Source organism: Ursus maritimus, unplaced genomic scaffold (genome assembly GCF_017311325.1).
Source record: "Ursus maritimus isolate PB19 unplaced genomic scaffold, ASM1731132v1 scaffold_26, whole genome shotgun sequence".
NCBI classification, from domain to species: domain Eukaryota; kingdom Metazoa; phylum Chordata; class Mammalia; order Carnivora; family Ursidae; genus Ursus; species Ursus maritimus.
Genome location: NW_024425119.1, coordinates 36,964,374 through 36,977,996, shown reverse-complemented (window position 1 = coordinate 36,977,996; position 13,623 = coordinate 36,964,374). Strand labels below are relative to the sequence as shown.

Below are 13,623 nucleotides of genomic sequence, written 5' to 3'. Positions count from 1 at the left end.
GTGGGAATTAAGACACGGGGAAATGCGTAGGCTCGATGTGCCACAGGGAAAACCTCTCCCCCAGGCATTTTTTAAATGCTGCCAGGAGGAAAGAAAGACGTGGGCTTCCAAGTTAAGGACACTTCAACCTCCCCGTAGGGTGTACTTCAGGTGGGCAGTGGTGCTGGGTGAAAACTCAATCCACCGCCAAACAGCTTAAGAACACTCTTCGATATCGGATTACCATAAAGACGGGGTAGCAAATGCCACGCAAACCACCTCACGTCCAGGTGCCCAAGGGCCTCCTTCATTGTCCACCGCGGCTAAGTCCTCTCCGCCGCCAGAGCAGCGCCAACTCGAGCGCCTCACACAAGGCGCCTGCGCAAAATCCGCCGGGTGGGAGGATGACAGCGCGCGGAAGACGTTTCCCAGAAGCCCGCGCCACTCGCCGCCTTTCTCCCTCCCGCTCACAGGCCGCGTAACGTCACTCCGCCCGCCACGTTCCTAGGTCTCTAAGGCTGGTTTGCCAGCGCCTCCCAGTGGTCCGGTTGAGCGTTGCAGCGGTGCGCGCCGGGCCCAACAAGCGAGTAGATAGAGTGCGGCGGGTTCTGCCGCCGCCGCCGCCGCCGCCGCCGTCATCGTCACCGTAGCGCGCCGACATGTGGCGGCGCGGCTGAGCGGAGCGGAGGGGGAGAAAGGGGAGGGCACGCGCGGGGAGGGGAGGGAGGAGGCCAGACAAGGCGGGGGGGAGGGGGAGCAGCGGTGGCGCAAGTCGCGCGGAGCAGCGCAGCCCGGGTCAGCTCTCTGCTCAGCCGCCACCTCCCGACCCGGCGGGTAGAGCCGGCGCCTCAGCGACCCCCGGAACAACTCAAAGCGGACTAAGGAGTCCATGTTGGGGAACTTGGCGTCGTGACGGGGACCTAGGGACCTGCAGTGGGGCCGCCGCCGGAGCAAGCGCCTCGACCTCGGCCTGAGGTAAACACGGGCCGACCCGGGGGGCGATGGGCTCCGGCACTTCTCGGAGCGAAGAGGGGGCTGTTACGGGCTGGCGCGGAGCGGAGGAGCGGGTCCGGGGCGACGGGAGGGCGGACAAAGTTTCGGAATCGCGCGCGGCCCAGACGGCGTCCTGCGCTTGGAGGAAAGTTGGAGCTGCCTCTCGAGGCGGGGGAAGCTGCGGCGGGGAGGGCCCCTCTTCCTTCTCGTTACGCCGCGAGGGAGGCCCCGCTCCAGCCGCCGCCGCTTCACTGTCGGCACCCCGTCCCATTTCCTCCTTGTGGCCTACCCGGCTCCCGCCGCTTCTGCCGGCGGAGCCTGTCCCCGCCTGGGTGCGGGGTCCGGTTGGGGGGGGGGGCGGTGAGGCAAGAGGCTCCACGACCGAGTCGGCGCACATACACCCCCTCCCTGCAGTGGAAACGTGTCTTGCTGGGCTTCCGGGCGCTCCCCGACCCCCGAGTTCCCTTTACTTAGAAGACTTTGCTTTTGTCAGTAGTGTCCAAGCCCGCTTGTGAAACCAAACTTTACTACTCCGTGACCTCTCAGTGCGCGAATAGGGAAGAGCCGGCGCTGCTAGGCATCAGCGTTTACCCCCTGTCCTGAATTTCAAACTCTTTTCCCACCCCCAATTTTTAAACGCGTTTCCTGGGCTGACAACAAAAGGGCCGGATCTAAACTTAGCTTAATGAGTCGCCCTTCCTCACACCTAGGAATTTGGAACTATTAAAGATACTTATTAGAGATTGCTGGCCGTCTTGCTACCCACACATATTTTGAAAAATTGTTTTAAAAGTAAGTGCCTGGTTTAAGTAGTTGATTAAAATACTCACAGATTCAAATGCTGGATTGTAAAATACCCCCAACGTATTTCTATAGAGGATTTCATACAGCGTCTACGAGTTGAGCGATTATCATTAATTTTGGGTTGCTTCTAACTAACATCTTTATCATTCTATCAGTGAACTAAGATATTTAAGCAAAACTGATCAAAAAGTTTTTAATGTTTGGCTAATGGACGCTGATGTTAAATTTTCCCAGTTTCGAAATTTTCACTGAATTTAGGAAAAAGGTTATTAGTAGATGCCTTTTTCATTTTAAAAGTTAATTCAAGCAATTGACTGCTTACCTCAGTAGAATATTGAAGGCAAAACATTCTTAAATAACTGGTAGTTTTTGTATTTTATTGGTAATTGTATTAAAATTTTGATCAGAAGTCTCTTTCTAGACCATTGCTTTCTCTTTCCTGTTTCTTTGGCAGTTGGCTTAATCGTCTCACTTTTCTGCTGTTGGTTAAGAGCTGCAGTAAAAAGTTCGTAGGATTTTTATTTTTGTTGGTTTAATTTGTTGGGCAGATGAATTTTGAAATTCTTTGGATTTCTTTTGTTTTATACTCTCAAAGATAATCTGAATATACTTTATTGTGTTTATGCAATATGAGTTTTTAAAATTAGTTATTCTTACTGTAGCTGCACTTTCTTATTACAATATTTTTTGGTGCTTGAAAGTATATTAGTAATAATTCAGTTTTACATTCAGATGGTGAACTTTTTGCCTGAGAATTTGAGTACATTAAAAAAAAAGATTTTGAGTACATTTTAAGATTTTGGTAGCATAAGATTTGGATGTTTGCTTACTCCTAGTGCACTCACACTCTAAAAACATTCTTCAGTATGTCAAGGGGGAATAAAACTAGAGGAAAATAGAAAATTGTTCATAAATATGCTGCCTGCCTGAAATGTGTAATGGAGAAAATTTTAAGAGTGATTTTTTTTTTTTTTTGGTATGTCTTTAGGTGGTAGTGGGGTCCATGAGTTAAGATTGAAACTCTTCAGGGGTCACCCAGCTTCCCCATTATTTTTTGGGCACTAGCCTGTGCTTAGGCAATTTTCCTGAAAAGCTGTGTGTTACAGATAGGAGGAAACAGTGCGGTTGCCTGATGTTGTTGATTCACCATCAGTAGCATGTTTTAATAGTAGGAGATTACAGTATTTGCTACTCACTGACTTAATACTGAACTTTTTTGGTACACCAGTGAGAGATGGTTGTAAAACCTAACCAAAGAGAGTGGCAGATGTAGAGGTAATAAAAAGTCAGCCTTAGAATAATTTTCATTGTAACTTCCCTTTAACAAGTTCTGCCATCATCTACCCTTGCCTTTTAGTGATGTACATTGGGTCTTGACTTACCTTGCCGAGTGAAATAAAGAAGCTTAAAACCTAAATTCTTATACCCTTTGTCCAAAAGAACAAATTAGTAGCTTTGCACCTTATTTTGCATCTGAGTTGTACTACCTGGTAGTAGCACTGAGTTAAAATACTTGCTATTCTCTTAGTATTCCCAAGACTCATTTTGCATTGTCATTGTCTTTTTTTTACAGTTGTGGCTTTGTTAATTCTAGTACTTAGCCCATAAAGTCTTACTATAAAATGTAAAATACCATCATCTCTCACTTACAAAATAGTTTGCTAAACAGTCTCACTATGACCTTTGCTTACTTATGTGGTCTTTAACACTCAACTGCCAGAGTGATCCTAATGAAATTTGTCAAACCATGTCATTCTATTCTCAAATGGCTTCCCTTCTCAGTCATAGTAAAATCCAAGTCTATGGTTTACCAGACTCTCAGTGTTTTGAGTCTCTTCTTCCTCTCTGACTTGATTACCTCACTCTGTTCAACCAACTTCTACTCTGCTACTGAAATTTTGTCTGACTACTCTATATAAAATAGCAGACCTTCCTTTCACATTTCCTACCACTTTTTAAGCCAGATTTTTTCCATAGTGTTTATCACTTTCTAATATACTGTATAAATTACTATTTTAAGTTTATTGTATTTCTTCTTCACTTTACTGAATTTCTTTGAGAACAGGGTTTGTCAGTTTGGGTCATTGTTTTGTCCCCAAATACCTGAACAATGCCTGATACATAGTAGGTGCTTATATTTAATATTTAATAGATTAACCTGCGTTCAGGTTAATTCAGGAAACATTAAAACATTAAAAATAGTAATTGTGGTTTGAAACTTTAAACTGTGCAAGTCTCAGTCTTTTGCATAAACTACTAAGTTACTTGTATTCATGCTTTATATTCAGTTCAGGGGACATTTTCAAAGGAGAGTATGATAGAATGTGATCTTGAAACTGATTTATCAGGATATAGACAGCAACTAAGGTTAAAGTGGTATAACTGTTTTACTTTTTAAAATGTTGTCATTTAGAATACAAATTAGACTTAGTTTTGGTAGTTCCAGAAAGCAGAATTACGATTGTCGTAGTGGGTACTGAAAGGAGAAGCAGCAAGAGTGGGTATAGGGAAATTAGTTAAGACTCTTGGAGTAGTAGTCCAGAAGAGATGAGGATAGCTTGAATTAGGATGAGAATTGTGGAGGTGGGCAAAAGTGAATGGCATTTGAGATCACCAGGCTTCTGTTGATGGATGGAAAGTGAGGGACATAGAAATTTCAGCCATCAGCTCAGGGAAACAGCTGTGTTGATGGTGATACCACATAAGGACCAGGGTTCTTTTGATTCTGTCATATTGCATTTAAAGTACCTCTGGAACTTTCAGATGGAAATTAGGTAATACGGTTCTAAATTTCAGAGGAGAGGTGTGGGCTAGAAATAGAAAATTGGAGGCATTTATATAGATAGTTGAAACTACAGGTGGAATTGCCTAAGGGAGGAAATATAACTAAATGGAATCACGGTGGAATCACATAAAAAAAAGTTTGCTGGAGGAATATAAGCTCCCAAAGGTCCTGTGAAGGTCCGATAAGTACGAGTTGAATGTGGTATTACAGAAGCCTAAGAAAGAGAGTATTTCAAGGGGAGGGTCAAGTGTTGATGAGAGTTGAGTAATGTAAAAGCTTTAAGTTTTTTTTTAAGTTTTTTTTAAGTTTTACTTATTTATTTGAGATAGAGCGTGTGGGCGCGACAGCACAAGTGGGGAGGAGAGGGAGAAGCGGGCTCCCCGCTGAGCAGGGAGCCTGACTCGGGACTCCATCCCAGGACCCTAGGATCTGAGCCAAAGGCAGATGCTTAACCGACTGAGCCACCCAGGCGTCCTAAGATTTTTCTTTTTTTATAGGCGTGGGAGAAGAGGGGGAGAGGAAGAGAGAGAATCTTAAGCAGGCTCCATGCCTAGCACAGAGCCCAACAAGGGGCTCGATCTCATTGCCCTCAGATCACCACCTGAGCCGAAATCAAGAGTTGGGATGCTTAACCAACTGAGCAACCCAGGTGCCCCAAGAGCTAAAAAGCTTTTCATTGAATTAAGCAACAAGGAGCTCATTGGCCTTTTGAATAAGCAAGCTAGTAAGCTGCTCCTTTTGAAATTGATGCTCCTGTAATTGCTTAACTAGTTGTAAGAAAACTGAGATCAAAGATTAAGAAATTATCTGTCCACATTACAGAAGAGACCTAAGGTTTGTCAAATATTTGCTATGTGCCAACCACTCTGTTTCAGACATTTTACATGCATTTTCATTTGACCTTTTCAGCAGCCTTGCAGTGTTGGGTATATTAATCCATTTTACAGAAAGGAGTCTGAGGCTCTAAAGTTAAAAGACTTGCTAAGTGTCAGAGCACTTGTTAAGAATATATACGCAAGTCCATCTGACTCTTGGGCGTTTAGTTATTCATTGTATCAGTTGGCCTCTCAAACTCTAGGTCAGTGCTGTCTGGTAGTAGACTTTTCTGTGGTGATTGAAATGTATCTGCGCTACCAGTACAGTAGCTGATGTGGTTGTTGAGCATTTGAAATATGGCCAGTGCAACCGAGGAATGGATACAGATCAAATGTCATTTAGAATCCCATAAATAATAAAGCAGAGTCTTATAATAAGAAGAGGTGGAAACACATATTCTTCATTTGGAAGGAGTACTGTTTTACTTATATGCTAGTTTTAGGTGCTGTAAATGAATATTGTAGATAATCTTTTTCTTTTTTTAAAATAATTTTAAACTTCCAGAAAAGTTCCAAGTACGATACAAAGGCCTTTTTCCATTAACCATTTGAGAGTAGGTTGCAGACACAATCCTGCTTAAGTCCCAAGTACAAGTACAGAGAAGTTTTTTCAAACCCTGAGCCATTTGGGAGTAAGTTGCACCTGCTTTCTCATTGCCCCAAATAAGGATAGCGACTTTCTTTTACATAAATATATCAAAATCAGGAATGTAACATCGCTATATTACTACAATTTAACTCTCAGACCTCATTCAGGTTTTGCCAGTTTCCACAGTAATTTCGTTAGTTAGCAAGAGGATCCAGTTCAGATTTCTGTGTTGCATTTAATTGTAATGTCTTTTACACTCCTTCAACCTAGAGTAATCCTTCAGTCTTTTCTTGATTTGCATGACCTTGACACTTTAAAAAATTGTAGGTTAGTTTTGTTGTTAAATGTCTCTCAGTTTAGAATTTCCTGTTATTTCCTCATGGTTGGATTCAAATTGTGCATTTTTTTTTGCAGGAGTGTCTCAGTAATGATGCTGTGCTCTCATTGCATCCTATTGGATGGCATACAATTTCTCTTTGTGCCGTTTCTGATGATGTACACTTTGATCACTTGATTAAGGTGAAGTCTCCCAAGCTTCTTCACTAAAGTTTTTTTTTCCCTCTCCTAGTAACTAGTAAGTATTTTTTGGGGAAGTATTTTGATACTTTATAAATAGCCCATTCTTTATCAGATTTGCTATTTATTCTCAAATAGTCCCAGCTTTGACCAATGAAAGCCCCTTCAAGCTCATTTCTGTGTTCTTTTGACTTGCTTTGAGCGCTTTACTGTTTGACACAAGAAAATGTTCTAGGGTCACCTTGTACATAGTTTTCCTGCTGTGACCTGGAAGAAACTGTTGTTTCTCTAAGGAGGGATTTCTTTTAGTGCAGAAATGTATTTAGAAAACCGAGATTTGGGTGCTAGTTTTATTTCTGTGTATATAAAAAAACCATGAGCTCGTACTAATTTTTCTGGTTTCAGTGTTTGTTTTCCAGTGTTTGTTTTCATTTTCTCCCTTTCCAAGTTTATAACTCCCTTCTCTTACAAGGGAAGCCTGACTCCCAATATCCTTAGTGTATTTACTTATGATCAATCACCAGGATGTAGCCAAATTCTTTTTGTCACTATTGCTTCCTCCCCCGTGTTGCATAACATTTCTACTCTTCTTAAGGCTCTGATGGCTTGGGGCCTCACTCTAGGCCCCTCAGATATCTCATACTGAGGATCTCACCATTCTGCTTGAGTTCCAGTACCTCACTCTGGGCTCCCTCACCTTCATGTGGACACCTGGCGTTAACTTGGGCTCCAATACCTCTAGGCAGAATACCACCATATAGACATGTTTTCTTAAAGATTATACTCATTTGTTTTTATAAAAGATTGTCACACCAAAACTTGTAGTGAAAATTATGATCAAATATGTTCTTAACTTTTAAATCCTCTTGAGACTCTGACATCTCTGTTAGTGGTAACACTAATCTTTATCCTCATTTTCCCTTTTACCCAGGAGTTCTCAGATGTACTTTCAGGAGAATCTTTTTAATATAATTTTGACAGTAAGGTAAAAATTGGTTCTTTGGAGTCAGAGCTAGCTTTGCATTCTAGTTGTTGCAGATAGTGATTGTCATCTTTTATTGGTGACTTAATATAATCAGTGCCATCACCTATTTTAATTTTTAAGGAACACTTACCTGAGTCCAGTGGTAATAGCCCCTAATTCCAATCTTTTTTTTGTTTCGTACTTTTAAGTTAACTCTGTTTAGCGATTTTGAAACCTTCTTAATGCAGTATTACTAGTGTTCAATATTGGCGGTATTTTAATTTTTTAAAATGTTCTGTAGTATGGGATCTTGAGGATTAAATGTGCAAAGGCATGTCAGAGTTTATTGCCTGATATAAAGTAGGCATTTCCCCTACCCATAATCTTCTGCTATAGGTTTGTTGATACCTGTGTCTATTAGGTCTGGGGATGAAACATGGCCTTTGCCCTTGAGGGGTGTAGTCGTAATCAGGTCTTCTTTAAATTGCTCCCCAGTGTTCTTCTATTTTTTCCTAATTAGTTTTCCATACTTTCGTCTCTTTCTCCACTTTCTGCTGCTGCATTGTTTTCAAAACCCCCAGTTTAAACATGTCAGAATAGATAAATGGGATCGAGGTGGACTTTTCCCTAGTGATTTCCTACTTTTTACAAAACACAATTTAAGTCCTATGTTGGACTTTAAGTCCCTTTACATTCTGGCCCATAATTACACCTTTACCCTTATCTCCTATTGCTGTTCTAAATGAATTCTTTCTGACTAAATTAGTCCTGAAAAAGATCCGTAGTTCACATTTGGCACTTAGCATATGCTATCTTGTTCATCTTTTGTATGCTACTTCTCCAACTCTACTTTTTGCAGCAGGAAAGATTATAGTATTTTAATCTGTCTTCGTATTGCAAGCCAGTCTCAATACCCTGGCCAAAGTAGTAGTTCAGTAGCTTAAAGTAAATGAAAACAAATATAAATATTAAAGAGAGCAGCCACAGCAACACTGCTTTGAAAATTCTCTGGGATCAGTGAAACAGCTTACAAATGATAAATGATCTGTTAAGGTAAATATACTTGTAACACTATTTTGTGTGCCTACATGGCCTGTCAAGAAAACTGTTTCTTTAAATTATTGTTCTAACGGGGAATAAATATTAATAACTTAAAAAATTTGTAAGCTATCATTCACTTGAAAACCTTATCATAGAAGAGTCTTCAGATAATACAGCTTTAATGCATTAAGGCCGTATTTCTTTAGGAACTGTTGTACGTGTTCGGTCACTAAGACCATCGCATGAGTAATGTGAGGGAGATGCATGAATTGTTTCAAAACTGCTACAGAAGTAGATAAAACTAATAAAACTAAGTGAAGGAGAAACAAATCCAGTCAGACCCTTAAAGAGAAGTTAAAAATGTATTTTATATTAATAACTTTCTTTGACTATTTGCACGGCATATCTTTTTCTATACTTTCATTTTAACCTATGTCTTTATATTTAAAGTGAGTTTCTTAAAAAGCAGAACCAGACCTATAAATACAGAGAACAAACTGATAGTTGCCAGAGGGAAGGGAAGGTGGGAGGCTGGGCAAAATGAATAAAAGGGAATGGGAAATACAGACTTCCAGTTATGTAATGAATAAATCGCAGGAATAAAAGGCACAGCAGAGAATATAGTCTTAATATTGTAAAAGCATTGTATGGTGACAGATGGTAGTTACACTTGTGGTGAGCGTAGCATAACATAGAAGTTGAATTACTATGTTGTACACCTGAAACTAATGTAACATTGTGTGACAAATATACACACACAAAAAATTTTTTTTAAATTGAGTTTCTTGTAGACAGTATGTAATCCAGTGTTTTTGTAAAATCTAATCTGACGGTCTGTCTAGTAATTATGTTTAGGTTATTTATATGTAAGTATTGATATGATAGACTATTTTGTTTCCCATTTCCTGCCCTTTCTTCAATTATGTGACTATATTGAATATTCTACTTTAAATTTATCTGTTGACTTTTTGACTATATCTCTTTGAATTATGTCTTAATGATTGCTTTAGGTCTACTCTTGACAACTAGAAATGTGTCTGCTTTGATTGAGATACGCTATAAATGTAAAATACACACCAGATTTCAAAGACTTACTACCACAAAAAGAATATAAAATGTCTCATTTAATAAGTTTTTTACTGGTTAGTATTTGGATATATGGATTAATAAAATATAGATTGATTTTATTTTAACTTTTAAAATATGGCTACTGAAAATTTAAAATTATATATGTGGCTCACATTATATTTTTATTGGACATTGCTGCTCTGGGACTTATACATATACTGAAACATTAACAATCTATTTAGAGTTAAAATTTAGCACTTGAAGTGACTGTACAAGCCAAACAACTCCTCCAGTGACCTTTATGTTAAAGTTGTTTCATGTATTACATGTATATGGAATGAAAACCCCACTAGACAGTCATACAATTTTTGCTTACAGTAATCATATTTTTTAAAGAACTTAGGAGAAAGATAGTGTCTTATCTATATGTAGCTATTGACTGTTTTTCTTCTTTGTTAATGCAATTTCAAGTTTCTCTCCTATCATTTCTCCTCAGCTTAGAGAACTTCCTTTAGCATGTCTTTTAAGGGGGCCTTGCTGGTGATAAATTCTGTTTTCTTAATTGAAAATGCCTTTTCCACTTTCATTTCTGGTGGATTTCTTTACCAGATACAAAATTCTGGGTTGACAGTTTTTTTCTTTAGCACTGAAGATGTCCTGCCTTCTTGGATCCCGTTGTTTCTGATGAGAAGTTTGCAGTAATTTGAATCATTAATTTCATCTGTATGTTGTGTTTCTCTATTTAAAGATTTTTTTTCCTTCACCTTTGTTTTTTTGTGGTTGATTATGATTTGCCTGGGCATGTTTATCTTTCTTGTGAGTTAATCTTATTTGATATCTCCTGAAATTTGTGAATTTTTAAATTTGGGAAGGTTTTAGAAATGATTTCTTCAACTTTTTTTTTTTTTTTTTTAATGTACCAGTCTCTTTCTCTTATTTTTCTGGAACGCAGATGACATAAATAGAACTTTGGATGTTGTCCACAGGACCCAGAGATTCTTCATTTTCTTTCAGTCTTTCACTTCTCTGTTCTTCAGATTAGATCATTTCTTTTGATGTGTCCTCACATTTACTGACTTATTCCTTTGTATTTCCAGTCTGTTGTTGAGATCTTGTTTCAGATACTGTATTTTTCAGTTCTAAAATTTCCATTTGTTTCCCTATTTTTTATAGCCACTGTTTCTCTCCTGAGAACCTCTGCCTTTCCATTAATTTCCTTTAATATATAGTGACCCAGATTAATATTTGTTTTCTTTTCTGGCAAAGGGCTAGTTGAGTTCAGAACCTGTTGCTTAGAATTGGCTTTGTGACCTTAAACAATTTACTTAATTTCATTGTATATAGGATGGAGAGATGTTTTCACAAAATTCTATAAAAGTTAAATGAGATAACTTAGGAAATGTCAGAAAGTAATATCTAGAAATAGTATGAAATGCATACCCAAAAGTCCAGCTCTTCGGGTATTTGTAGCATTTATAATAAGATTACATTTAGGAAAGAATCCAAATATCTGTCCATGCCTGATGTTAATGTAGAAGAGTGTTCTTTCTTTTTCCTTTTTAAAGTAATTTTTCATAATAAGTGATAACGTATTTCCAGATTAGAATAGTAGTGTTTTACAGAAGTAGGATTGTGAAATGTCTTTTTAAGTTATGTGTGAAATATTCATTTAAAAATATATTGATTATATACTTGGGTAACATAAAATTGTTTTTATCTGAGGTAACTACCTAGGTGAGTTTAAGAAATTCAAATTGATAATTAGGCAAAACTGGGGTAGAGAGAGCATGAATGTCCTGCTCACTACACAAAACAATTGCTTTTTTCTTTTCAGTACTAGTTTCACTATAGCAATTTGTACCAATTTACAAAGGATTAGAGAATGATGACATTTCTTGAGGAACCAAAGAGTGACCTTTCGCATCTGTGCAAAAAAGAGACTAATTTCCGAAGTTGAAACTCTGTAATTAAGGTTTTTAAAATCTTGTTTAAACAGAACAAAGCAGTATTTCAGAAGCAGTGTTTTGAACGTCGTTCTTTTTTTCCCTGTTATACGTGAAATCCATTTCCATTCCACTGTAACAAGCATTTGTATGTGGTCATTTACTGTTATTAATTCCTCTTTAATTCTTAGGATTTGTTTGTTTAGTTGCAGGTATTTCCTGTGCTATATATGTGTTTGGGAGATGGGTGGGCAGGAATTGCCATTTCAGGTTGGGCATCTTTCTAAGGTAGAACGAAGGTTAAATTAAAGATATAATTGACAGTTTTTCTGTTTTGGATTAGAAAAAAAGATAAAAAGATAACCAGTTCCTCTACTTCCATACTTCCATCCAGGACTACTTTCTTCTCTTGGCTGTTCTGCTTGCCAGATAAGAGGGTATGGTGCTATTGATCCCAAGGGCTCCTAGTCCTCTTGGGAAGTTTGGTTGTGAGATGAGTCTCTACCACCTCACTGTTCTTTTGTTTTTTTTGTCTTTTAATGGGCATAACGCTTAATCTTCTGAATGTAAAGTCTGCTTTTCCACATTTGTAACTTTTCCCTTCAAGGGACCTATAATAGGCATTGAGGAATTGCTGATGGAAAGAAACCAAAAAAGTAAGAGCTTTAGGTTTTCCTTTACCATTTGAATTAGTTATGTCATCTTGTTTTAGTAAATAGGGATGAGAAAATGGAGATGAGAATTTTGAAGACAAGGGAAGATTGCACAGTCAGCTTCTCCTTTCTCTTCCCTCCACCATACCTTAAGCAGGGGCTGTGGGGTTATTATATAAACACAATAATATATATCTATATATATTGAAATATATATATAAATATATATTGAGATTATCGGAGAACATATAACATGATACTGCTTTATAATGTTTATTATTTGGAGAGATAGTGGAAGCCTTTCATATGATTTCCTTATCAAACTCTTAAGGATGAAGTAGCCTGGCACATAGAAGGCACTCATTTTTCTTTTTTAAAAGTATTGCATTGTAGATATATTCTTCTCATAGAGTGGACATCTGTTATATAAGAGTGTAACCCAGGGGCGCCTCGGTGGCTCAGTTGGTTGAGTGTCCGACTCTTGGTTTTGGCTTAGGTCATGGTCTTGTAGTTGTGGAATCAAGCCCTGGGTCAGGCTCCATGCTCAGTGTGGAGTCTGCTTGAGATTCTTTCCCCCTTCCTCTCTCTCTGCTCCTCCCTCTGCTTGCTCGTCTGCACACTCTCTCAAATAAATAAATAAAAATCTTAAAAAAAAAAAAAGTATCACCCAGTTGGGAGTCAGCTGTAGTGCCTGTCTTCCCCCAAACAGTGAAAAATGGGTCTGCTCCATACCATTACGAGGGTCTTGGAACTGATTTATTTCTATAACACTGCCTTAGAATCTAGTGGCGTTGTGAAGTTGTGCCTGTTGCTTTTAATCTCTGTTTCTCCATGGGCTATGGAATACATGACCTTTCAGTGTTACAGAAATACAGGAACCAGAAATAGAAAATTCATTTACCTCCTCTCAAGCTCATCAGTGGCGATGTAATATGGGTGACCTCTATGTGTTGGCAATAGTACAGAGCCACTGGAAGAACTGAGACCATGAAGTTGTCCGTGAAAAAGTACCTTTGTTGAAAACATTAACAATTTATGTTCTAGGCCCAAATTACTTTCACATGTTAGTCTTTACTTACAAAACATTTTAAATTTTACTAACATAATGCTAAAATTGACCTTTTTTGGTTGTGTAGTTCTGTGAATATTAATACACGTGTAGATTTACCATCACCAGAGTCAGGATTCAGAATTGTTCCATTACCTCCAAAAGCTCCGTCATGCTATCTTTGTATTTGTAGTTAAACCTTACCCAAATCCAAGTTACAATTGATCAAAGAATTCTTTGTCATTACAGCTTTGACCTTTTGAGAATGTCATATAAATGCAGTTGTGTAGTATGTAACCTTTTGACACTGGCTTCTTTGAGTATATTGCCTTTAAGATTCTTTCAAGTTGTTGAGTGAACCACTA

The 13,623-nt window shown here is 38.7% G+C and overlaps 1 protein-coding gene across 5 annotated transcripts in view; it reads left to right on the top strand.

Annotated features, from left to right (window-relative positions):
• Window positions 1–736: 736 nt before the first annotated feature.
• Window positions 737–13,623, top strand: part of SCAF11 (SR-related CTD associated factor 11) — a 66,212-nt gene continuing 53,325 nt past the window's right edge. For 2 of the 5 annotated variants that reach the window (XM_040642365.1, XM_040642364.1), the window contains exons 1-2: window positions 740–954; window positions 6,440–6,599. The gene's annotated coding sequence lies outside the window, so the exon portion shown is untranslated. Of the gene's footprint in view, window positions 955–6,439; window positions 6,600–13,623 lie in introns of all 5 variants that reach the window. The other 3 variants (XM_040642363.1, XM_040642362.1, XM_040642366.1) reach the window with 2 other exon arrangements.